Below are 26,220 nucleotides of genomic sequence, written 5' to 3' on the forward strand. Positions count from 1 at the left end.
TGCCTTTAGGGGCTAACTACAAGTAAAAGGTTACATTTTCTTTTAAATTCCCTCTTTTTGGGGCAGGAGGTTAGAGAGTAAGGGCTTAGCAGCTGAGGCTGTTGGTAGAAAGTAAGAGAGAAACAGTATCTGTATCAGTGCTGCATAAGGTAAGGAAGGAACAGAAAGAATATTAGGAGTAGTAATTTAAAACAGGTATTGTATGTAGGCAGAGCGCCAGTTTGTTGTAGTGGCTAAGATACTAGGCTAGAAACCTGGAGACTATGAGTTCTAGTGCCGCCTTAGGCATGAAAGTTGGGTGACTTTGGGTAGTCAGTCTCTCTCAGCTCTAGGAAGGAGCCACTTCAAAAAATCTTGCCAAGAAAGCTCCAGGGACTAGTCCAGGCAGTTGCCAGGAGTTAAGACTGACTCTAAGGCATGGGTGCATGCGCGCGCGCACACACACACACACACATTAAGTTATGTTTGGTTAAGCACGATCTGTACTTGTTTCAGATTAGTTCATAAAAGACAAACCCAACAGTTAGTTTTGGGCGACTGTGGCTGTTTAATTCATAGTTTATGCATTTGAATGAACTGCTCACTAAGGACCACATCACTGGTCAGGGCTGACTATCACTTTTTTTCCCTTCAAGCTAATCACAAAGTGAAAATTGGAAGAGGTGAGAGAATGTCCTGTCCTGCCAAGGATAAGGAAACCCCCAAGGACAAAATTGCTATACCAAGAAGATATCTCTGGATATCTTTTGATGGGTACCTAGTCAAGGAAAGGATAGGATCATCAAAAAGCCAAGAGAAGAGGTGGGGAGTGGGATAGAGAAGAGTTCACCTTGCTATGTCATTAACTCTTGTGCATATTAAGAATTATGACCCACTCAAACTATCCAGTACCTGTGCAATCTAATAATGGTATGTAATCAGTAGCAATAAAACTGTCACTGACATTGTAACAGGTTAAGAAAAATGCTTGTTTTATTCTTTAAAAAAATCAAGAAAAACCATCACATTGTTCTATATATGGAAGAGTTGTTCTTTACAAAATCATCACTGAAGGTTAACACAAATTGGTATGAGCAAGAAAGTACAGTGAAATACTTTATAATTTGTACCCAGATATTGACCATCAGATTTCTCATTCAAATAAAATAACTTTAGTCAGAGCTTTTAGCCTTGTGTGAAGCAGCAAATTCTGCAGAATAGTATTAGTTTTGCTGTCACTATGCCTCCAGATTACTGCAAATGACTTCGGCTAAGAAAATAGCATGAATCATTTTTCAGTTTATTGTAAAGCACTGTAGACGCTGTTGTAAATATATCCTGTCTGGAGAGATCAGATTCCAGTAATTGATTTAAAATACTGCTGACATCACAAATGCTAACTGAAACTGTCCTGGAAGAAAACAACTAAACTCCAATGACTGTTCCAACTTTTGGTTTCTAAACAGTGCTGTTTGTCTTAATATCATATAATCTGAAAGGTAAATTTGAGCCAATTTAGGAATGGTACATGGTAACTTCTTCCAGAGCTGACTTCATGTATTTGAGTCCTGCCTGTCTGCACACATAAGATTTTTCAAATATGCCAATCAAATCAGATAAATTTTAGCCTAGTTTTTGCTTCCTAATATATACCTATTGGCTATATTATGTTCAATTTTTATCCTGCCTTTATTATTTTTATAAATAACTCAAGGCAGCGAACATACCTAATACTCCTTCCTACTCCTATTTTCCCCACAACAGCAACCCTGTGAGGTGAGTTGGACCGAGAGGGAGTGACTGGCCCAAAGTCACCCAGCTCGCTTTCAATCCTAAGGGAGGACTACAATTCATAGTCTCCCTGTTTGTAGCTCAGCTCCTTAGCCGTGGCACCAAACAGGCTTTCTCTATATTACTTGTATACCAGTTTGGTCTAGTGGTTAAGGTGCTGGGCTAGAAACCAGGAGTCTGTGAGTTCTAGTCCCTCCTTAGGCATAAAGCCAGCTGGGTGACCTTGGGCCAGTCACTCTCTCTCAGCCCAACCCACCTCACAGGGTTGCTGTTGTGGGGAAGATAGGAGGAGGAAAGAGTATTAAGTATGTTCACCGCCTTGAGTTTTTTATAAAGATAATAAAGGCGGGACAGAAATCAAACAAATAAATAAATAATACTTGCATTGGTTTTATATTTTTGATATGGTCAAATGACTAAATCGATAAAGTTTCTATTCTATTCTATTCTCTATATTAAATCTCTTTACTGCTACCACCTTAAGTTTGGTTTTGGCCGAGAAGAATTGTTTGTTTTGACCTTGACATGCTTTAGTTCCTGTTAAGTTTCCTTTCTGACAGCTAAAGAAAAGAAAGTCATATGCTCCATATGAACAGCTATTGAAATTAGCATATCTATCTGTCTGTCTGTCTGTCTAATTTATATAGTTGCCCATTTCACAAACAAGCGACTCTGGGTTAAAACTAAAAATCATTATAATTATTGACAATTAAAACATCAAAAACTATAAAAGCCAAGCTAAAACCAAAAGTAGACAAAGAGATGTTAATAATAGGGGAACCATCTCACTAACTCACCTGTCCCCTGGAGTCCCCAGGCCTGCTGATACAACCCCACACCTTCAGAAACTCAGAAGTGATGAGGCCAACCTCATCTCTGGGGGTGGGGGGGTGGAGATTCCACAATGCAAGTTCCACCACAGAAAAAGCCTACCGCGTAGGGCCCACTAAATATAGCTCCCTAGTCAATGGACATAACATGCCCTCTCTGCTGGATCTGGTGGGTCAAGCAGATGAAATTGGGGAGAGGTGGTCCCTCAAATAACCCAGTCCCATGCCATGAAGGGCTTTAAAGGTCAACACTACCACCTTGAATTGAACCCACAAACAAACCAGTGCAGTTTACAAAGCAGAGGTGTAACGTGTGTTCTACAAGAAACACACATAACTGGATGTGCCGCTGCATTTTGAACCAGCTGAAGTTTCCAGATATTCTCCAAGGGCAGCCCCATATAGAGCGCATTGCAGTAGTCCAGCCGGTAGGTGGCCAGGGCATGAGTGACCATGAATAGGACCCCTTGATCTAGGAACAGGCGCAACTGGTGCACAATATGAAGTTGTGCAAAGGCCCTCCCAGCCACAACTCCCACCTGCTCATCAAGCAGGAGTCATGAGTCTAGGAGGACCCCCATATTTCACACATGGCCTGTTTGGGGCAGTGCAACCCCATTCAGTACCAAAGATGATACAGTCCTAGAACTGGGGAGTGGGGCTCAAAACCCAAAGCCAGGGTTCAGTTGAAGCCTGTTGTTCCCCAATTACTGTGCTACGATCTCAAAGGAGATGACTTTGCCATACTCCATCTTGAATAACTGGACTACTTTGAGGGACTTTCATTGAATGGATGATTTTTAATGCAGGTGAAAGTACCTAGGTGCTCTTGGAATTATATTACTATCAGTGATATAAATAAGTAACTTGAAGTTTCTTAAGGACTTTTTCTCAAAGGTTAGGGTTAGTATTGCAAATGAATCAAATTTTATTGCATAAGGATCAATTTCACAATAATCTGTTAGATTACATTATCTAGGTACCCATCAATACTCATATTTAATTAACTTTAGATGTACTATATTTTATAGATTAATTCCTGATCTCCCATGGAATATGTTCTGATTTCTCACATTTAGAAAAATCTATTTAATTATTTAATTCTTTTTGTACTCTCAGGTAATTGCAACCTAAATGTGAAACAGGTATATGGTGGCAAGTCTTCCTTCAGAATGTTGTCTATGGCTTTACTTCTGCTGCTGAAAATCCTAGACAGAACAGGATCTATACATTTATGGGTAGGGTTTACACAACACTTTAAACCAAACCAAACCAAACGAATCAAATTATAATATAATTTATTATGTTATATGAACCCAGCAGCTGTGGGTTGTGAAACATGGGTTTTCATCAGCACTCGCAGTACATCTTTCTGCTGGGTGAGATCATAAAACGTAAGCTCCTGATCACACTTCTGTCTCTCAGCATTTCAGCTGTGTCAAGGAAAGGTGGTGCTCATCTTCTCCCAAGGAACCAGGTTTAATCCCCAGTATCTACACATCGTCCTACCTAAAATTATTAGAGTGAACAGCTGTTAGTCTATGTCAAATATGCTAAGCTAAATGAATCAACTAGGTATAAAGGTTGTAAGCAAATTAATAAGCCTAACCCTAATAACTAAAATCAGATCAACTTCTTTGATTTATATTCCAGCTTTCTATCCATAGGAGATTCAAGATAACTAATGCTGCAATAACTCTGGCATACTATATACAATAATATAATTCAATACTGTAATAAACACCATTACCATTCCACTTGCATATAGCCCTCCAAATACAACATTTTCTCTCCGCCATTTGTTTTGAAATGTTAATTGAAACTTGACATTCACCCAGCATGCTAGGTAAAGAACACCAGCAAATGTTTGAAATCTGTGGTATATGGTTGGTGACTTGGCTGAGCCATATCTAAGGATGCACCTCTAAACTGACCTGTTATATAGATATGTTTATGCTCCTTCCTCAGATAGAGCTGGAAGCAAGACAAGGCTTGTGGAAGGAGATGACAAAATACGACAATTTCTTTTCGAAGTCTGTGTTTGCATTCAACATTGTGCTATGCCACTGTTTGAACAGGATTATGTTGTCCTCTAGCCTAGATTTCATCTATTTACCACTTCAAGTCAAGGTGTTTGGTGCTTAATCTTTCATGAAAATCCTTCCTGAACTGCAGATAAATAGTAAAAAGTAATAAAGATTTCAGTTTTGTTAAAAGGGCCATCCATGAAATACTGTATGTCGATGCACTGGCACACGAGGAATGGTTAAAAACCTGAGCAGACAGTGAAAGTAGTATGTGGTCTTGCATCATTTTCAGTGATGCAATGGAATTGACAGTTGTTATGTTTGAAGTGCTGTCCCTGTAATGGAGTGTCCTTGAGCTGTCGGAACAATAGCAGGGCTCACTAGTCAGAAGCAAACAATCAATTTTTGCCAAAGCTTTTTATTTATTCTGCATGTTTTTTGCGCAAGCACAATGTATTTAAAATACCTGGTGCCAGTTATCTATTTATATTTAGTAAAAAGCAAATATTAATGTGAATGACACAGGTAAAAGAATATTAAAAGCAACGATTCCTTATTTAGCCTGAATATCATGCAACATGCAACATCTTTTTCTCCTCCGTTTCAGTTTCTACGGTAGAGTCCTTATCTTTTAGTTTATATTGCTCTGTGCAGCAACCCAGGGAGGATTGTCTGCACCTCCAAACCTGCATGATAGGACAGGCCTACTGGCCTGCATGGATCCCATGATGTTTGTGTTGGTGTTCAGTTTTGCACGTACCAGTTTTCTGCCCCACTAAGGACAATAGATATAGAGACAGGTAGCACAAGCGCATGGACCCTGCACTTTTATCTCCTTCTCTAAAAAGACCTGCTTTTGTGTCCTTTGGAGATGGGCAAGTAATAAATTCAAATAAATAAATAAATACACGCATATATACTTTGCATGTCTCTATGTAACTCCTCGCCTATCATCTAGACTCCCAGAATTTCCCAGCCAGCATGCTGGCAGTTGAAGTCCACACATCTTAATGTTGCCAGGTTTGAAAAACTCTGGGTCAGGCTATTTTTTTCAGGGCTTTTATCACTGTCTTTCTCTCTCCGTTCAGTTCCTTTTTTTTTAACTGTTCATATACTTATGTGACTTACCCTCTTCCCTTAATGGAGGGGAGTGATATACCTGTAGATAGACTTAGATAACTAATTTATTATTTATTGTTTATTATTTATTAAAAAGCGTTTATTATTGCCATGTTATTTCCTAATTAAAGCTTCCCTTTCCTTAATTCTTTTCATTCTTACTCCAGCATCAATAATACTTTTTAAAAAGTTATACTCCTAACTTTAGTGGGTTTTTTTTCTCCATGCATTATTCCCACTGTATAAAGGTATCTGCTACCAACAAGTAGGCCCATTCATCTTTTTTTTTTTTTTTGGTGCCTTCAAATCAGTCTTGACTCCTGGCGGCTGCAGTTTTCTTGGCAAAGTATCTTCATTAGTCGTTTGCCAAGAGAGAGGGACTGGCCCAAGATCACCCAGCTGGCTTTGTGCCCCTGGTGGGACTAGAACTTACAGTGTACCAGTTTCTAGCCCAGTGCCTTAACCACTAAACCATCCTTTATCTCTGAATGAATCTACAGTAGTTTTATTGCAGACATACCTGGCATTTACCAGCAGGAGCCTGAAACCAAGGTCATCACCAATCTGACGAGAGCCAATTTTGTCTAGTGGTTAAGGTTCTGGGCTGGAAACGAGGAGTTTTAGTCCCGCCTTAGGCATGAAAGCCGGCTGGGTGACCTTGGGCCAGTCACTCTCTCTCAGCCCACCTCAGTGCAATGTAGACTAGCCTCCTTGTGGTGCACCCCAGGCAACATGACTTGTCATGTCTAAATAGTCTACACATCTGGCTGCTGGACCTCACAAGGATTTCCCAGCAAGAAAAAAGCAGTATGAACACCGAACTGCTATGCCATACGATAAAAAAAAAAAAAATCTGACCTCTTGAACCCACAAATGAAGGTGTGCTGCTAGAAGAAGGAATTTTCAGTTGACTGCTGACCCGCTTTCCTTGTTATACTTCCTGCTACCCTTCTCTCTCCCTGTCAGCACCAAAATCTGGTTGCTTCCTCTACCCTGCTTGGAGTCATCATCAAAGTGCCACTTGAAGAATCTCTTACAAGTCACAACACTCCTAAGCTATCACTTCCCCAATCACAGCACCATCAATTCCAACCCGCAACATAGAAATAATCGTATTTCCCAGTGCCATCCTGAAAAAAAACAAAACAACTTTCTTTTGGCTATACAGTGTTCAGTATCATTGATATGAAATGATATATTAATTTTTGCTGAGTAAGTCACTTGCTTAAGATCTTTTTGACATTTTTGGTACATATATTGCTATTTCAGACTTACAGATCCCATTGCATTTGTATAGAAAAGAATGAGTAAATCATTTTATTAGAGATGTAATAAGAATTATGCTTCATTAAAACACATGATTTTGCAGTGTCCTAAAATTGTTAGGTTCTGGGAAGAAATTATTACATAAAATAATGTGACTTCGAGAGAAGATTTTGATTTCTAAAATGCCCATAGTTTGAACTACCTGCTGATTATATGGAAACTGACTGACAACAGAAATTGATTCTCCACATTCTTATTGCTGAGACAGTAGTACTTCAACATTGTAAAGATAAATTTATGATCCCAATTACTCAGTGGATTGAAGACCTGATGTTATTTGCAATTTATGACCAAGTTGCTTAGTAACATAGATTATGTATGGAAAATTATAATTAAATGTGGTCATCTTTTGTATGACTGTTGTATAAAACTTTACATAGATGTGTGTATGAGATACACACACACGCACACATTTGTTGTGGGTTTTGTTCCTGTTATTTTTTTCTTTGTTTTGTTTAATTAAGTAAAGTCAAATAAAAAAAAAAGAACTGAGACAAATCTAAAACTGGACAAGTTGCATAAGAAGTTAGGCACCTTTGCTCAAACTGTATGTTTCAATGAACCTGTATGTTTCAACTGTATTCATTTCTATTCATTTCTGTAAAACTTTACATAGACATGTGTATGATAGGATGGAGAGAGAGAGAGAGATTGATTCATTGTGGTTTTTGAATAGAAATTGATCCAACTTCTACATGGCACACAATTGAAAACAAGCTTTCTGCAAATTTGAATGCATATTTACTATTTATGTGCAATTGTTTACAGAACTTGGCAGGTACAGATGTTGGAATACCTTTTCTGTTACTGCCTTACAACATTTTTGTTAGTAATGTTTTCTATAGGGAGCTAAAGAATTTCTCTGTCTTTGCAGAACTCTCACTGTTACTTAGGAGCTAGAATTTTCACACATTTTTGTTAAGAGCAAAACTGAGTAAAGGTATGGAAAAGATATATACCTTACGATGGGGAAGAGAAAGTGGCTCTAGTAGATTCTTTTTACTTTTTAAAAATTAAAATTTGTGATTGCTTAAGAAAAAAAAAGGTGAATCTGATGTTGAAGGAATGAAAACTCCATGCCATGGGGCTGGGTTATTTGAGGGACTGCCTCTCCCCGATTATATCTGCCCGTCCCATCAGATCTGGCAAAAGAGGCATGCTCTTTTGAGGTCCCGTCTACTAGGGGCAGGTCCCAGGAAGTGGGCCCCTCTGCTATGGCACCTGCCTTAAGGAACATCCTCCCCTCCCCCAAAGTGAGGCTGGCTTCATTCCGTGTTGATTTTTTGGAAGTCTCTCAATTCCAATCTTATGCCATCAGGTTTGGGGCCCAAGGGGACTGGCAGGGTACTGAGGTGGCTCCATTGTTGTTAACATCTCCTGTCTTCTCTTACCTTTTTAAAAAACATTTCAAAATAATAATTGTTTTTTATGTGTTGACTTTTTAATGGTGTTATTGTACACTGCCCAGAGTCACATTTTCATGAAATGGGTGGTCATATAAATTTGATGAATAAATAAAATGACAAAACAAAATGTTGTCCCCAATCTTCAGAACTGATCAAGGCACATTAAGCTTTCTTCCTGTTGTTAATCTTGAAACTGAAATGTTGTGACTCACCAAAAGCTTTATTTCTCTGCTTGTTTTCTCAGAGTAGATTTATCCCTACAAAGATTTTTTTTTTTTCTGGGGCCTTACATATAGTTCTCTGAAATGATGGAAAATGTAGTTTCTCCAGGATTATTTCTATAATCATTATGAGTGTTAGGGAAACACCTGAGAGTTTGCTGTAATAACCCTTCGGAGCTTTTGGGGAAAAGGCAAATGTGCTATGAACTGCAAATAGTTATTAGGAGAAACCTTTTTCTTTCGTCTAATAAAGGCGAACATCAGTAAGTTCATGAGCTGAGTACACCACATTAGGTTGGCTTTTTGGCTTTTTTTGTTCTGTTTTGTTTTTTAAGGCAGTGAAAATTTTTGAAATTTGTAACCAAGTAGTGAATTGGAATGTGTTATAAAGTTACAAAAAAAAACCTTGAAACAACTGTGCTGCTTTGGGGAAAAACACTAGTTAGAAACTTTTTAAAATGTGCACAAACATTTGGATAAAATTAAATAAAATGGTTAAATATAGTTTCAAAGTAGCCTGCTTTTAAAAGAAAGCCCTTTTTCTAATCCTACTCTGTGTGTGTTCACATGTGTGTTTTTATTGTCTCCATTCAATTTCATTCATTCTGTGTTCACTTTTTTCACTTCAGTTCTTAAATCATTTAGGAGTGTGTTATATTATGAAGAAAATAGATTGAGATTATTCTTTATATCGTCTAGGTCTATTCTTGGCTGTGAGAATATTGCAGAAAAGAGGTGTTTGGCTTTCCTGTGGATTTCTGCCACTGACACATTGCTTTAAATGAACAAATTTACTTTCAGTCAAACTCTGAACATTCTTCCTGTGGCAGCTTAAAAGGTTTCCCTGTCTTTGAACACAGCTTTAATGGGATTCATTCTCCCTTAAAGGTCACCGTTTTTTACAATGACTTGCACATTACCTTCATAATCTTGGCAGTAGATAATGATTGCACAGTGTGAGAAGTTGAATTTCTACAGGTATTGGATTTTTAACATAGGGTGTGTGTTTTTTTTAGGAAATTCTATATTTTCATTGGGCAAGGAAGATATTGGCAGTAAATTACTAGCTGCTGACAACTTGGACTTTTGAATGTAGTTAGAAAACTGGATGTGTTCATGCAAGTTACCAGGAGCACATCATGACTCGAGACTTTTAATTCTGTTATACAATTCTCAGTGTATTTAAACGTACAACTCTTAATAGAAGCAATAAGAACACTAAACAGAAGCATTCAATATTGTGACTTCAGAATTCAATAGGCGCCTGAGAATAGGACTGTGTCCTGGATCTCACATTATATTGATATACAAATGCTTACATGTACTGTGACAGGTCACAAGAGGTGCAGCCTCTAACTGATCCTGAAAAAGCTTACTAAGGTTGCCCCTAGTTAGTACTTGGATAGAGACCATGAGAAAATCAAAGTTAAAAAATCATCCCATAAAAAGGTAATGGCAAACCACTTTTCTATTGTTGCCAAGGAATAGTATGGATAAATTGAACTTGACTTAAGGGAGGAACTACTTTTTAAGTCTAATGGAGTAGTACAGATATTGGGCCTCGTCTTCAGGTACTCTACAGAGAGTTTGTGTTATATACTATATGCCAGTGGGATATTATCTAAGGAATACAGATCAGTAGTTAATTAAAGATGTACAAGTTCTGTTACAGAATATGCACAAAGTTCAAACATATGTGGGTTTAGTATACAATGAAAAGGTTAATTTTACCCAGTTAAATTTGAACTGTCAATTATCATGTGAACATATTGGGTCAAGAAATAATGAGTTAGTGGATGTGCAAAAGTTACAGTTGCTAAAAAAGGAAGCAGGAAGATCGGTAATGCTTTCTCTAGTAACACTGGAGAGGTGGACACAATAAGCAACACACGGAATGTAAATCCTCAGCAGTGTAAGAAATTAAATTTAGAACTGATAAGGGAAATAGGAGAAATGAAATAAAAATTTAATTTAATTCAATTCAATTCAATTCAATTCATTTAAGCATGGATATTTTTCCTGTTAAAGAAGTAAAGAAGTTGAACAAACAAGAAATAGGTATATTAAGAGGAAATAGCTATATCAAGAGTTCTAGTCCCGCCTCAGGCATGAAAGCCGACTGGGTGACTTTGGGCCAATCACTCTGTCTCAGCCCAATTCCCCTCACAGGGTTGTTGTTGTGGGAAAAATAGGAGGAGGAAGGAGTATTATGTTTGTCGCCTTATTTATAAAAATAATAAAGGTGGGATAAAAAATCTTTAAAAAAAAACATGGGGAAACCACTTCATATTCCTTGTATTCCTCAACTGTTAAATCAGATTATGTGGTCCTTAATAATGTTTCGTTTGTTTGTTTTAATATTTCAAAATACAATAATGAATAGATTGTACCTATTCCTCCAAAAGTATTAATTTAAAAGCCTTCTTACTCAAAAATAACAAAGTACAAAGTACTGCATTGATATATAAGTTAAAGAGAATGGTCTATCCTGGAAGGTTAATTCTGCTTGGATTGTCTTGATGTAGGTGTTAATAGTCTGTGCACTTCTTTCTTATTTGTCACAGACTTTTGACAAATGGAGACTGCTACTAAGGGACTTCCCCCCCCCTCCTTTTGCAATAACATCCCAACACTTAGACAATCTTCGTTGGACTATATTTTTCTGCAGTCAGGCTTGTCAACATTTTTAGAAACGTTAAAAGATATGCTGGGAGCAGTGAGTACATTGCAAGGTCCAATGTACTCTTATAGATTTGAGATTCGATTCACATTTGGCAATCTGATACAAACACTTGTATTCTGAAATCAATTTATATTTTTACTTCTATTTTGGATACACATAACAATGTTGTACTGTCAAAATGAATGGAATTGAAGGTTAACATTCTGACTGCTAGTTCAACTGATTTGTCATCTGATTTCCCTAGTTCTTCTACTTAGTTTAGCTCTGTGAACAACTATTGGTCTGTAGGTATGAATTAAAACACAGTTGTGTTGGCTTACAGGCTTTTAACATAATCTCATCTTTTTGCCCTGATGTGTGTCTGAAAGCCACTCTGTCATACAGTTGCATGCAAACATCTATTCCTATCTGGTCAAATTATATATTTCAGTTTACCTTGTGAAAAGAAGCTGACATAAATGCTACATGATATAACATTAAACATGACATGTTTTCACAAATTTGAATGCATACTTGCTACTTATGTTGAATTGTTTACAGATTCAAAATAAGAAAACAGCAAATACAGCAGGTGCAGATGTTTGCACACCCGCTCAGTCAATACTTTGTAACACCTCCTTTGGAAAAAATAACAGCCTCCGAGCTGTGCCAGCGAAGGGTCTTTCTATTCCTCCTCCTAGAATTGTTTCCCCACTCTTCCTTGTGAAACTCCTGTAGCTGAGAAGGATTCTGAATCTCCTTGTGTGCACTGCATATTTGATATCTGTCCACAGATTTTAAGTAATATTCAAGTCTGGAAACAATGAAGGCCATTCCAAATCTTTAATCTTCTTTTCCTGTAAGAAAGATTTGATTTGGAGGTATGTTTCTGATCATTGTCTTGCTGAAATACCCAACCTCTTTTCAGCTGAGAGATGTTTGAAAACATACAATTAGACAAAGGGTGCCAAATGTTCTGCATGCAACTATAATTTAAAACAGAGTTGTTAAGGCAGAAAATGAACAGCTGGCTGTGTGTGTTTAAGGTTTTGTACCTATGTCTTTAACACTGGGAAAACATTTGCTAAAGAGTCTAAGAGATAAAAGGAAAAAACCATATGCATCATTATATAGAAAAAATATTTTATTTCAGTAGATTAGCTTTATTGTTCAAAGTCCCCCCAAAGGGTTAGAAACAGATATTGATCTTGTTAGACATATGGAGGGCAGTGATTAATAATGCATTGTCTTGCTTGTGCAAGTAGAAAGTACATCAATAAAGTAAATTGTATGAAACACTTGACCTTTTTCAGAATCAAGGGGAGAGCCATATAAATAATTCAGACTTCATCTCAATCTGGAAGGTGTAAATGTGATATGTTATACCATACTGAAATAGACAGACAGTCTCTCTCTCTCTCTCTCTCTCTCTCTCTCTCTCTCATAGACTATATATATATAAATATAAATATAAATAAACACTATACCCTGCTTTGGTATTAAATGTCATCCCAGGTTGTTCTTAAACTTAGGACATAATTTGCAAGTATATCAACATAATTTTACTTCAGACTTTGAAAATAATAAATGTTGGCTTTTTATATTTAACTGCTTGGCTTGACACATAAAAGTATCTCAGAGTTCATTTGTCCTATTTATGTATTCAGCCAAATTAAATGATGGTTAAAAGCAGTGACAAGGGCATGCACACAATGTCCCATTTTCCTTCCCAACACAGTCCCAATGTTTCTTGTCTTAAAAGAAAGGTGTAGAAGAAGTTCCAAACAATTATGTCATGCTTGCAGATAAGCAATTCTGTCCCCTTGATATTTCCCAGCAACAACATAACTGTCCCCTGCTCTGCAAAGAAGTTTCAAAACAACCTCCACTGATATCAACAAAACTATCATTCTCAGCCATGTTTAAAAGTCAGCTTGCAAACTGTTTTCAATAAACCACAGCAAGCAAAAGCATTGGAGTATATGTAACCTTTAGTTTGAAATAGAAAAGAATGGGAAGAACTTGAAGAGAATGAAGGAGCAGTTTGGCATTTGAGTAGCCCTAAAGCAAAAACCACTCTGATAGTTCAGTATGAAGTATATATTTTATAAAAAATCCCTTCTTACCCTTTTGTGTTATATGTGTCTTCTTCAACCTCAGGTCCTCTGTTTGATAGACAGATAGATGGATGATAGATAGATAGATAGATAGATAGATAGATAGATAGATAGATAGATAGATAGATAGATAGATTGATTGATTGATTGATTGATTTGTGAGTTGAGTGGGCTTTATTTTCAATTCAGCCATACAAAATCACTGTATGGTTGCAGATATTTTGAATTTTAAGAAGTTTTTTAAAATTAGGATACATTTCTGTTCTGAAAAGTCAGTGACCGTGACAGAAATCCTCTCTTCTTTGCTTCTCTGAGCACAGACTGAGCCAGTCTGTCTCAAAACACCTTCCCACAGAGAGGCATGACTCATCAAGAAAAAGAATGATATTTAAACCACTGCAGTCTGAGGAGAATGGAGAAGAGAGAATGGGACAATTGGGAGATTTCAAAAATATTGAGTAAATACTGTATATAGGCAACATTGTCACCAAGGTTCTAAGACTTTTCGGAGAAATCAGACTTTTAACATTTCACAGGATAATTGTATGAAGGAAGAAATTTTATAGAGAAAATTGACATGCTACATGCTTGCTGGCTTTTGTTAATGCATGAGAAATGATTATAATATTTAATCTGAAAAAAAACCCCCAGAAAAATATGACCATAACCATATGTAAGCATTTGCCTGGTATGGGACAGGGACAAACTGTATTTGAAAATTTTGGAGTATACCCAAGGTTATCCCCACATGTCCAGATGTTGAATTACGGCTGCAAATATGCTTGGATGAACCCTCTTACAAAATTACACACAATTGGGAATCTTGCCTAGGGTAAGCAGACAAAAGCTAGTTTTGAGCTTATGTGACAAAACGGTGACTTACTGAAATCATTTTTTCAGTTAAAATAGTATGTGAATACAAATCAGTTACAATTAAAGTTGTAGGTAGTGTGATTAGCCTCCTGCTTCTGCAATAACTGATATTCAGAAACTTGAATATTGTCAAGTAGCATCGTCTTACTCTCTGGATATGTGTCTAATCACCATTCAAAGCCATTCAGGTTGCATCCACTGTCCATTTGTAGCACTGAACCCCATAGCTGGACTGTGCACTAAAGGGATAGATATTTTCTTAATTATTAAATAAATAATATTAAATAAATATTTCTGTCCTACAATTGCACCTTATCAAATTTCATGTTAAATTATTAGGAGAAGGCAGAATAGCTTCTCTGTCCTTCATTGTGATTAATTATATATGTTTGTCATGAGTGCCGTTGAGCTAAAGTAATCAGCGCAATGGCACTCATGACAATGACAAGGAAATAGGTGAAGGGGTACAAGTTAAGTAGCCATCAACCCACAACGACTAACGGCTAACAAACAATAGATAAACGGATCACGGAGCCACCCAAGCCATCAGCAGCAATACCACGGGGATCGCCCAGCTGAAAGCAATCAGCAGAAGAATGAAAACCTGCGGATGGGCGATCCTAGAAACCCTCAACCAATGGCAGGGCAACGCATGGGACAAAGGGGGGTGACGTGACCGAGAGCGAGGGGGCGCTGACCGGCGCGGGGTATTTAAACCCCGCACCGGCGCGCTCCTGTCACTCTCAGCTTTTTCTAACAACGTTGTACCCATCCTGAAATAAACCAGAGCCTGCTTTGCAACCCAGTGTCTGAACGTTATTCAGAGGTAGGCAGCGCATGACATAAAGCTGAGAGTCATAAACTCAGCCTCGCCGAGCCCCACCGGACGACAACGAGCCGCGGGAGGAGTAGACGGCGAGAAGACCAGCAAGATGAGGCCGGAACGGCGCGGGCAAGGAGGGCGAGCCGCGCGGCAAGAGGCAGAGGAGGACCGACCGAGGCCAGAGGCACCGCGGACTCCCGGAGCCATGGACGCCCACCCAACCCGACCCGAGCCTCAGCTCCAACCCCAAGGGGAGATGGCGACGGAGGCAACCCGACCGCGGGAGGGAGCAGCACGACTTCCGAAACCAGCGGAGGACCCCGCGCCCCACATCGCACCCCAGCAACGGGCGTGGAGCGACAGCCCCACGGCGCTCGACACGGAGGAGGACGACGGAGACACCCATCAGACGGCGGAGGAAGCGGACCCGCGGCAGAGGGACGATGAACCCCGCCGGCAACCCACCCCCGAGGACGCGCCAACGGAACCGGCCCCAGCGGCGGCGCGGGCTGTGGACGAGGAGGCACGAGCTGAACTCGCGGCCATGCGGGCTCAGCTGACGGAACTCCGGACCATGCTCCAGGCGCTTATGCCCCCCGCGCCACCCAACGACGTCCCCGCACAAGCCCACACCCCGAGCGAAGCATCGAACCCACACGGGCCAGCGGAGGGCCAGCAGACGGCACAGGCGGCCGACACCACACCCCGAGAAGCGAGAGGCGGGGCCGCACAAAACGCCCGGGCCCCAAAGGACTTCCCCATCTTCTTCGATGGGACCCCCACAAAACTCTCGTTTTTTGTGACCAACGCTAGGGAGTTCATGGGGAGGCACGGACACTCCTATGACTCCGAGGCCGACAAGATCGCCGCCGTGGCGATCAAACTCCAAGACAGGGCGGCGGACTGGTACGTCCAACTGTACGAGTCCAGCTCCCCCGCCCTCGCCACCTTCCCTGCTTTCATCAACGAGATGAAAAACTATTTCGAAGACCCCCTAGCTAAAGTACGGGCGAAAAGCGCACTCCAGAGACTTAAACAGGGCACACGCACAGTCCCTGACTACGCCCTGGAGTTCAAAGCCCTCGCGGGAAAGGTCTGCGACTGGTCTGAGACCACCCTGCTAGAAATCTTCAAAAAGGGGCTCAACCGCGACGTTCTCCAATGGGCCCTCTACCGCGACGACCCAGAAACGTTACACGGGTGGATCCACCTCGCGGGGAAAGCCGAACACGCGCACCGCACCTTCCTTATGACAACCACGGAAGACACAAACTACGTCGGGAAAAAGGTACCCGCACCACACGGGGGGATGGCCGGCCCCATATACCCAAAAATGAAGTTCAACCGGGAGCCCTGCGGGAGGTGCGGCAAATTAGGGCACAAGACGGCGGACTGCTTCGCCAACCGACTGCCGACCAGCGCGCCCAAGCCCGCCCCGAAAATTAGCCCCAAACCACCCAACCCGGGGCCGCCCCCTCACCGCCGAATGACCGTGGCCACAGCGACACCGGAAGATGGCTGGGACGCTTACTGGGGAGAAGGGGACAATACCGACCCCGACCAGCCGGCGGGAAATGCTCCCCGCCTGCCCTGAAACGCGTGGCGAGGCAGGCGGCGGGACAGCAACGCGAACCACCTCAACGAAACGACAAAAGCTCCGTAATATTGGCAGCAATTCAACTCTCTGCCGGCAACGGAGCCACCACGGCCGCGGCACTAGTGGACTCGGGGTGCTCAAAAAACCTTATCCACCCCGACCTAGTCGCCAAACTCGAACTCCGCTGCTTCCCCCTCCCCACGCCGCTAGCATTCCACCAGCTGGACGGCTCCACAGCGGGGGGGAAACCAGCCACGCTACAAACCGAGCCGGTCACCCTGCAAATGGGCACTCACACCGAGCGCACGTCGTTCGTAGTCACGCCCATCGGACGGCCCATTGCAGTCCTGGGGATGCCATGGCTCGCGAAAAACAACCCGCGGATCAACTGGGCGACCCGCACCTTCACATTCGGCGACGGCGAGTATCGAGCACCAGTACCAGCTGGCAAAAGCAACCCCACGGTAGGACGAGCGGAGGCGACCACACAAGACAACGCCGCTACCACTGCAGACCTACCGGAACAATACGCCGACTTCTCCGAGGTCTTCGGAGAAGCAGAGGCAGACCAACTACCCCCCCACCGCAAGACGGATTGCCGAATCGACCTACTGCCCGACGTCCCCCTACCTAGACCAAAGATCTATTCGATGACCCCGAAGGAGATGGCAACCCTCCGGGAGTTCATCGATAAAAACCTAGACAGGGGATTTATAGAGCCAGCATGCTCACCGGTCGGAGCCCCCGTCTTATTCCGGGAGAAGAAAGACGGGACCCTACGGCTCTGTACCGACTACCGGGGCCTAAACGCGGCTTCCCTGTCCAACAAATACCCCTTACCCCTGGTGAAGGACATGCTCGCCCACCTGTCCACGGGCAAAGTCTTTTCCAAATTGGACCTGCGCGAGGCGTACTATCGCATCCGAATCAGGGAGGGGGACGAATGGAAGACGGCGTTCAACTGCCCCCTAGGCGCTTTCCAGTACAAGGTACTGCCCTTCGGACTCGCGGGGGCCCCTGGGGTGTTCATGCAGCTCATCAATGAGGTACTGCATGAACATCTGTTTAAAGGGGTCCTGGTCTACATCGACGACGTCCTTATTTACACAAAAACATACGAGGAACACGTAACCTTAGTCAGGCAAGTCCTCGACAAGCTCAGAAGGGCGCAGCTCTATGCAAAGCCCACAAAGTGCGAGTTTCACAAAGAGCGCCTAGACTATTTGGGGTATCGAATCTCCGGGGACGGCATCGAAATGGACCCCGCAAAAGTCGAAGCGGTACTAAACTGGGAGCGGCCCCGCAACAGACGACAACTACAGAGCTTCCTGGGATTCGCGAATTTCTACAGGTCCTTCGCCCGGGGGTTCGCTGAGATAGCCCTCCCCTTAACGGACCTCCTCAAAACCAAAGGGGTGGGGGACACCAGACGCGCCAAGAACCCAGGCACAGTGCTGAATTGGACTCCCGCGTGCCAGACCGCATTCGACAAGCTGAAAGCGCTGTTCACGACGGAGCCAATCCTCGCGCACCCGGACCCAGAACGGCCGTTCGTGGTCCAAGCCGACGCCTCAGACTTCTCCCTGGGAGCCATCCTCCTACAAAAAGACTCCACGGGGCTCCTGAAACCATGCGCCTACCTGTCAAGGAAGTTCTCCGAGACAGAGAGGCGATGGCACGTCTGGGAGAAAGAAGCCTTCGCGGTGAAATCGGCACTAGAGACATGGCGTCACCTACTCGAGGGAGCCACCCAACCATTCGAGGTCTGGACGGACCACCGGAACCTCGAGGCCCTACGAACGCCTAGACGCCTTAGCCCAAAACAGGTCCGATGGGCACAATTCTTCAGCCGCTTTGATTTCCAGTTGAAGTTCATGCCGGGCAAGAAGAACTTCCTGGCCGACGCCCTCTCCCGGCTGCCCCAAGACGAAGAGCCCGCCCCAGACACCATTGGGACGGTCCTATCCGCCTCGCAACTGGGGATGGCCGTGACCACCCGAAGCGGCGCACGGAGGCAGCTCGACGCTACGGCGCAGCCGACGGCGGGACAACCGGCGACGGAAAGAAGGCAACCGCAACTACCAGGGGGAATGCGCACGGACCTCGCCGCCGCCCTCAAAACCGACCCCTGGTTCCTGGCAAACCCCGACAAGGTAACGATGGCGCAAGACCTAGCATGGGGGGAAGGCAGAATCTACGTCCCGGACTCGCAACGCCAGGCGATCTTGCATAGGTCACACGACGCCAAGCAAGCGGGACACTTTGGGTTCCTCAAGACCCTACACCTAACACGGCGGCAATTCTGGTGGCCCGCGCTCAGGCGAGACGTAAAAACCTACGTGGCGTCCTGCCCAACGTGCGCTCGGGCCAAACGGGCACCAGGCAAACCCGCGGGGCTATTGCAACGGGTGGCAGAACCCTCCCGCCCATGGGAGGAAATCTCTATGGATTTTATAGTGGACCTCCCACCCAGCCAGAAGAAAACGGCCATTTGGGTGGTGAAGGACTACTTCTCAAAGCAGGCCCACTTCATCCCCTGCACGTCAGTCCCATCCTCTCAACAACTAGCCAAACTCTTCCTCATCCACGTGTACAGGCTACACGGATGTCCCGCACGTGTGGTGACCGACAGGGGCACACAGTTCACCTCCAAATTCTGGCGGGCCTTCTTGAAGCTGACGGGGACCCAACAGGCCCTGTCTACGGCTTGGCATCCGCAGACGGACGGAGCCACTGAGGTTCTTAATGCCACCTTAGAGCAATTTATACGATCCTATACGAACTACCACCAGGACGACTGGGCTGAACTGCTCCCGTTCGCCGAAGTCGCATACAACAACGCCGTCCACACGAGCACGGGAAAAACCCCGTTCGAAGTAGTCTCGGGGCGCGACTTCGTCCCCATACCGGAGCTACCTCAACCCCCGGAACCCCAGGTGGACGCCAGCGACTGGGGACGGAAGATCGCGGAAGCATGGCCAGTAATCACGGCGGCGCTGAAGGAGGCACAGGCTGCTTACAAAGAGCAGGCCGACAAGCACCGGCGCCAACAACCGACGTTCCAGGCGGGGGACATGGCCTATCTCTCCACCAAGTTCCTAAAGTCAACCCAACCCTCGAAAAAACTGGGGCCTAAGTACATCGGGCCGTTCCGAGTCACGCAAATAGTGAACCCGGTAGCAATACGCCTGGACCTGCCACACAACCTCCGGAGGCTCCACCCGGTGTTCCACACCAGCCTCCTAAAACCGGCAACCACCTCCCGATGGCACCCAAGCACGCCTCAGCCCGCACCGCTTATGATCGACGGGCAACACCACTTCGAGATAAGGGACATCCTCGACTCACGCAAGCAACGAGGAACCCTACATTATCTGGTCAGGTGGAAACACTTCCCCCACCCGGAATGGGTGGCGGCGCACAACGTTAAAGCGCCTGACCTGACCAGAGCATTCCACCGGGCATACCCCGACAAACCGCAATCAAGGTCAGCAAAACCAACCCCCCCCCCCGCAGGCCTCCCCCCGCCTCCCGTGCCCCAAGGGAAGGGGCCCCCCCCAAGCCCGCGACTTGGGTGGACCTTCCCCCCCCCGGGACTCACTCCCCCCGCCCCGGGCCCACGGGGTGGTGACAAACGATCGCCAGCACCCTCCCCCCGCCCCTTGGCCGCGGGGGAGTGGCAAGCAAGTCAACAGGGCAACCTGGGGGCAACGCCCAGGAGACACAACAAAGGCGACGCACTCCAAATAAGCAAAAAAGGGCCCTACCTGGAGCTGAGCAGCACCCGACCAGCCACGCCTCTCGCCTCGCCGAACTGAGCCAAACAAACAGGGTGTGGTTGGAGCATGCGCACGCCAGGTCAGAACCCGAGCATGCGCACCATGGACACACCCTGGGAAGGCACGTGGTAGAGGGAGGAGCAAAGGGAGGGGCGACAACTACTCCGGCGGGAACTTTGAAAAAAAAAAAAAAAAAAAAAAAAAAAAAAAAAAAATGGCGTTTTGACAGCTCCATGGGGGAAACCCAGAAACCCGGGGGAGAACACTATTCGGAAAGGGGGCAGTATGTCATGAGTGCCGTTGAGCTAAAGTAATCAGCGCAATGGCACTCATGACAATGACAAGGAAATAGGTGAAGGGGTACAAGTTAAGTAGCCATCAACCCACAACGACTAACGGCTAACAAACAATAGATAAACGGATCACGGAGCCACCCAAGCCATCAGCAGCAATACCACGGGGATCGCCCAGCTGAAAGCAATCAGCAGAAGAATGAAAACCTGCGGATGGGCGATCCTAGAAACCCTCAACCAATGGCAGGGCAACGCATGGGACAAAGGGGGGTGACGTGACCGAGAGCGAGGGGGCGCTGACCGGCGCGGGGTATTTAAACCCCGCACCGGCGCGCTCCTGTCACTCTCAGCTTTTTCTAACAACGTTGTACCTATCCTGAAATAAACCAGAGCCTGCTTTGCAACCCAGTGTCTGAACGTTATTCAGAGGTAGGCAGCGCATGACAATGTTTATCATATCTCCCCCAATTTATTTATTTGCTTTTCAGTGTTAAAAAAATTAATTCCTTTTCTCCCAAATTAGAAAATCCCAAACTGGGCTGGATGGATCAATGGCATAGGTTACTATACCCCAGAATCCTATCTTCTAGTTGTGACATCCATACTTATGCACAATATTACAAGTGTGTTGAATCATGATAATCTTCTATCTGTACCATTGTTTTTGTAGCTTATCAGTCATCTATATGTTTCTCCAGAATTTTATCCAATAATTAACTTTTTCTTTTTGGCATAAAACATGTTTCTTTCCATTTCAGTAGAAATCATATTTGGCAGATTATGAAACTAATTAATTGGGCCTAACCATTTGGCTAGACAGGAAAGTCAAAAAAGCATCCTAAAAGAACAGTGGTAAATCACTTCCATACCTCTGTCCAGAAAATTGCATGGAGGCACCTTTCCCTCCCTGTCACAGTGCTGTACTAGGGGTAGGAAGAGAAACAAAGATAGCCAAAGCCACAGGAGAAAACTATTTCACAAGAAATACTTGGTTTTGGCACTACTGTATATGCCTAATTAAGAGCCATGTACTCAAAATGATGTATATGAAATATACACAGACACAGACACACATAACTGAGAAAATGCAGAAATTTTTATAAGGTGGCATTCTAGGTTTGGGTAGGAAGAACAAAAATGTGAGTATAGCATGGAGTGGAAACAGCCATCCTGGACCATAGTACATGTGAAAGGATCTGGGTGAACACAAGCCAAACAAGTGTGATGAAGATGAAACTTGTGTATGTTAGAAGAAACATAAAAGTATGTTGAATGCAGTTGGGAAGGGTAATTAAGAAGTATATGTGTGTGGAAAAACAAGAAGAGATCAGAATGAAGATTGAATGGGTCCTGAATGAATGGGAATGAATGAAATACATTGAGGTGATTTAATCCTATAGAGTAAATCAGTGAGGATCAAATTGCAAAATAAATGAAGGAAGGAAAAGTGAATGGGAAGAAGTGAGAAGTTTAAGAATAAAAGGCAATATATAAAGTAGTGTATGGATGTGGTTGAAACCAGGATAATTTGAAGAATAAAAGGAGAGATAGATAGATAGATAGATAGATAGATAGATAGATAGATAGATAGATAGATAGATAGATATAGATATAGATATAGAGACACAGATACAGATATATAAATATATAAATATATAAATATATAAATGAATGAATGATACAGAAATATTTCATCTGCCCTAAGTTGTATAGATGCTAAAGTGCTGCTGTATTGATATTAGCTGATAACAGAATCTTAGCATTTGTCTTTTTAAAAGGCATCATAGTAGCTTCCCACTGTGATATGGGAGAGCCTGGAAGGGGAGGATGGGTGGCCAATGAAGTATATAGATTAACATTGCAAGTTCACATTTCATTCTTAAGGTTAGGGCTTGGGTTTCGTTATGACTGAATGCTTCTTTCATAATTTATTTTACAATGTATGTTATTTTTGTTCAGGAAAAACATGGGATTTACATATAAATTATCACATGCTACATTTTCAGAAGTATATTTAGAGTGCATATATATGAGTTTTAATCCTGTGATTTTCCATGTCCATGCTGTTGTTTTTCTCTGTAACATCATATTGATAGTCCTTTTGCTTATACAGAAGGAGACATGTTTTTAAAAAGTCATGGCATATTCTTACTAAACTTATCATGGTTTTAATTAATATTAGCTAACCATGTGTGAGTAATGTTAAGGATTGTCCCTTTAACTGAAATATTTCTATTTATAAATAGCTGATATTTCTATTGTCTGGAACACACTGTTTGATTATGCTTATTCTGAAGAATGTGTGTCCTGTTGTTGAACTTTATATTTATAATGCATATAGGATGAAAGAATTTGTATCATTTGTATACTCTCCACTGTAATAGATTATTCATTAATAATGGACACTCTATCCCCTATTTAGTTGAGTAAAATGTGGTTTTATTCCTTGGTATCTCCAAGGTATAGCTATCTAAATTTGTATTTGCACATTTTTATTTTTGTTTGCACAAATGCAGTATCTATAACATTGTAATTCAGAAAATCAGGCACTTGAGTGTTTTTTTTTTTAAACAGGCTAGGAATTAAGTGGCTTGAACTGATTTTGCTTCTATTAATGTTTTTTTTCAATTACTCAAGATGGTTGCAATAAGTGAAATAGAACTGATGGCAATGAATTTTAGCATGATAACTGGAAGGATCCACTCACATCTGGCAGTAATCCAAGAGCAGCAATTTATGGAAAATTCTTATGGAACCTCAGTAAATTGTTCTTATCTTTCCAATGAATTGTTCTTAGTTTTCCAGTGAACAGATAGTAGCTTCAACATATTCTTACCTCATACAATTTTTACCCATGTCTTTATATCTTTGGAAGGTAGATTATAATAATAATTTAAATTAGAGTTCAACAGATTACCTTCTCTTCTAATCATAAATATCCGATCTTAAGACTGTCTTTTTTGTCTTGGTGAAGGTGATAGAGGCTACTTATAAGTACTACTAAGCATATACTAAACAGGTTTGTCATAAATGTTATTCTCATCTGCAAGCCGCACACTATGAGCAAGCTTTAAGAGTTGCAGACTTATAAGTTATTGCACTTCCCTCATTTTTACAGGCCTTGTACCATATTTCAAAAATTACCTGTTGGTACTCACATCTCTCTTTTTCTACTGTCAAAGACCTTCGGGCCTCTATTGTGCCATTATCAGCATCAATGTATATGCCATTAAGTGTTCAAAGCCTTCAAGAGGCATGCTGTACCTGATTCCAACTGATTTCCAAAAAGAAGTAAGAAAAGGATGAAGATCCTTAATTCTCTTTTCATCAGCCTTTAGTTTCCATCCAGATTGACCTTCCCAACTTTGGTACTACAGTTGCTGTACTGATGATTGTGATTATGATTATGTCCCATCAAGTTGGTGTCATTTCTTAGCAACCACATAAGTAGTCTTTGCCCAGGAGGCACTGTTCCCAACTTGGTCTTTCAGATCTTTCAGCAGTGCACCCATCACTGCTGTAACTGCATTCTTGCTACTAGTCATCCTCTTCTTGTCTTTCTTTCCACCTTTCTCAGCATTAAAGAGGTCATCGCGTAATCTGTCCAATGTATGAGAATTTGAATCTGATTACTTGTGCCTTGAGTGAGAACTCTGGTTGTTTTGTTCAATGCTCCATTTGTTCACATTTTCAGAAGGCTTCTCCAACAGCAAAGTTCAAAAATGGCAATACTCTTTCTAACCTGCTTCTTCAAAGTCCAATTTTTCACAGAGATAAATTGTCAGAGAGAAAACCTACACAGGTCTAATTTTTGTAGATATACACATGGCACAACATCTGAATATCTTTTCCAAGGTCTTCATGGTTCCTGTACCAGGTGCTAGTTTGTGGCATATTTCTTGACTGCTTGTTCCTTTACTGTTGATAAGGTAAAGGTAAAGGTTTCCCTCGATGTAAAGTCCAGTCGTGTCCGACTCTAGGGGGCGGTGCTCATCTCCGTTTCAAAGCCTTGGAGCCGGCGTTGTCATAGACACTTCCGGGTCATGTGGCCAGCATGACGACACGGAACGCCGTTACCTTCCCGCCGAAGCGGTACCTATTGATCTACTCACATTTGCATGTTTTCGAACTGCTAGGTGAGCAGGAGCTGGGACGAGCAACGGGAGCTCACCCCGCCGCGCGGTTTCGAACCGCCGACCTTCCGATCGGCAGCTCAGCGGTTTAACCCGCAGCGCCACCGCGTCCCTATACTTGATCCTAAAAGACAGAAGCTACCCACTAGTTCAGTGTCTTCATTATCAACTCTAAGGCTAGTTGCTATACTCACTGTCATTAGTTTGATCTTCTTTACATTTAATCTTATTCCCATTTATTTTTTCACTGTACACCTTGACTTTCATTAGTACAGTTTGCATAGATCTGCATTTTCAGCTATCAGAGTGGTGTCATCAGCATAGCACAGGTTACTGATGTTTCTTCCTCCAGTTATAAAAACACATTCATCTTTCTCCAGCCCCACTTCCCTCAAAATATATTGTCCCACTCTTTTAGGGCAGATCATCATCTTCCCAATCATATTCCCTGGAATAGTCTACCTATAGTGAGGAATGGCATGACATGTATTAACCTTCGACTCCATATCCTTCTCAAATTTTGTTACTAACTTGCCTTGGACTAATATCATAATCCAAGTTATTCAAGATTTTGTAATAAATGCCAACTCTTAAACCTCACCTGGTGCAGTTCTTTCAACAATAGTGTTGCACAGCAGTGGTGAGATGCACCATATAGAGGCCACACTACTGCATTTTTCACTCTCTGTACCTTTTGGATCACATGTAAGAACAACCACAAATTATAATAAAGTCTTCAACTATCTAGAGATGTCTGTAGCTGGAACACCAATGAAAGCTACAAGCAGAAAGTAGAAAACTACTCTTTATTCAGTCCACCAATGCATCCAGTCACTAATCTAGGACCTGTATAACTTTCCCAATGTACATAGAATAGAGAAATATAGTTGTGACATCAACATCCCCTGTAGTGTTTTCTTCTCTACCTAGTTTGTTTTTTAATGTACTTTATATCAACTTACATAACATTTTGCACCTGATTGTGGCTGACACTTAATTCTTTTTGTTTGGTTTTAAATGTCCAATGCTTGGAGAAGGAAGGAGGTGTTAAAATTTCAACTTAGAAAAACATATTTGAGAGGTAATGGTTAAAGGTGTTGCAAGTAATCACTAATCCTTTTAATTTCTCCTTTTGAGAACTGCTTTTTGTTGGTTTGTTTGGTGTTTTTTTTTTGTGCTAACAACTTTGTAAGTACTTACTAACAATATTAAAAGATAAGCACAAACAGTTGCTACATGTGTGA

General features: G+C 42.6%; 1 protein-coding gene across 1 annotated transcript in view; it reads left to right on the forward strand.

Annotated features, from left to right (window-relative positions):
• Window positions 1-26,220, forward strand: part of SPSB4 (splA/ryanodine receptor domain and SOCS box containing 4) — a 76,450-nt gene that overhangs the window by 48,138 nt on the left and 2,092 nt on the right. The window lies entirely within an intron of this gene.

The sequence above is a fragment of the Candoia aspera genome, chromosome 6, assembly GCF_035149785.1.
Source record: "Candoia aspera isolate rCanAsp1 chromosome 6, rCanAsp1.hap2, whole genome shotgun sequence".
NCBI classification, from domain to species: Eukaryota; Metazoa; Chordata; class Lepidosauria; order Squamata; family Boidae; genus Candoia; species Candoia aspera.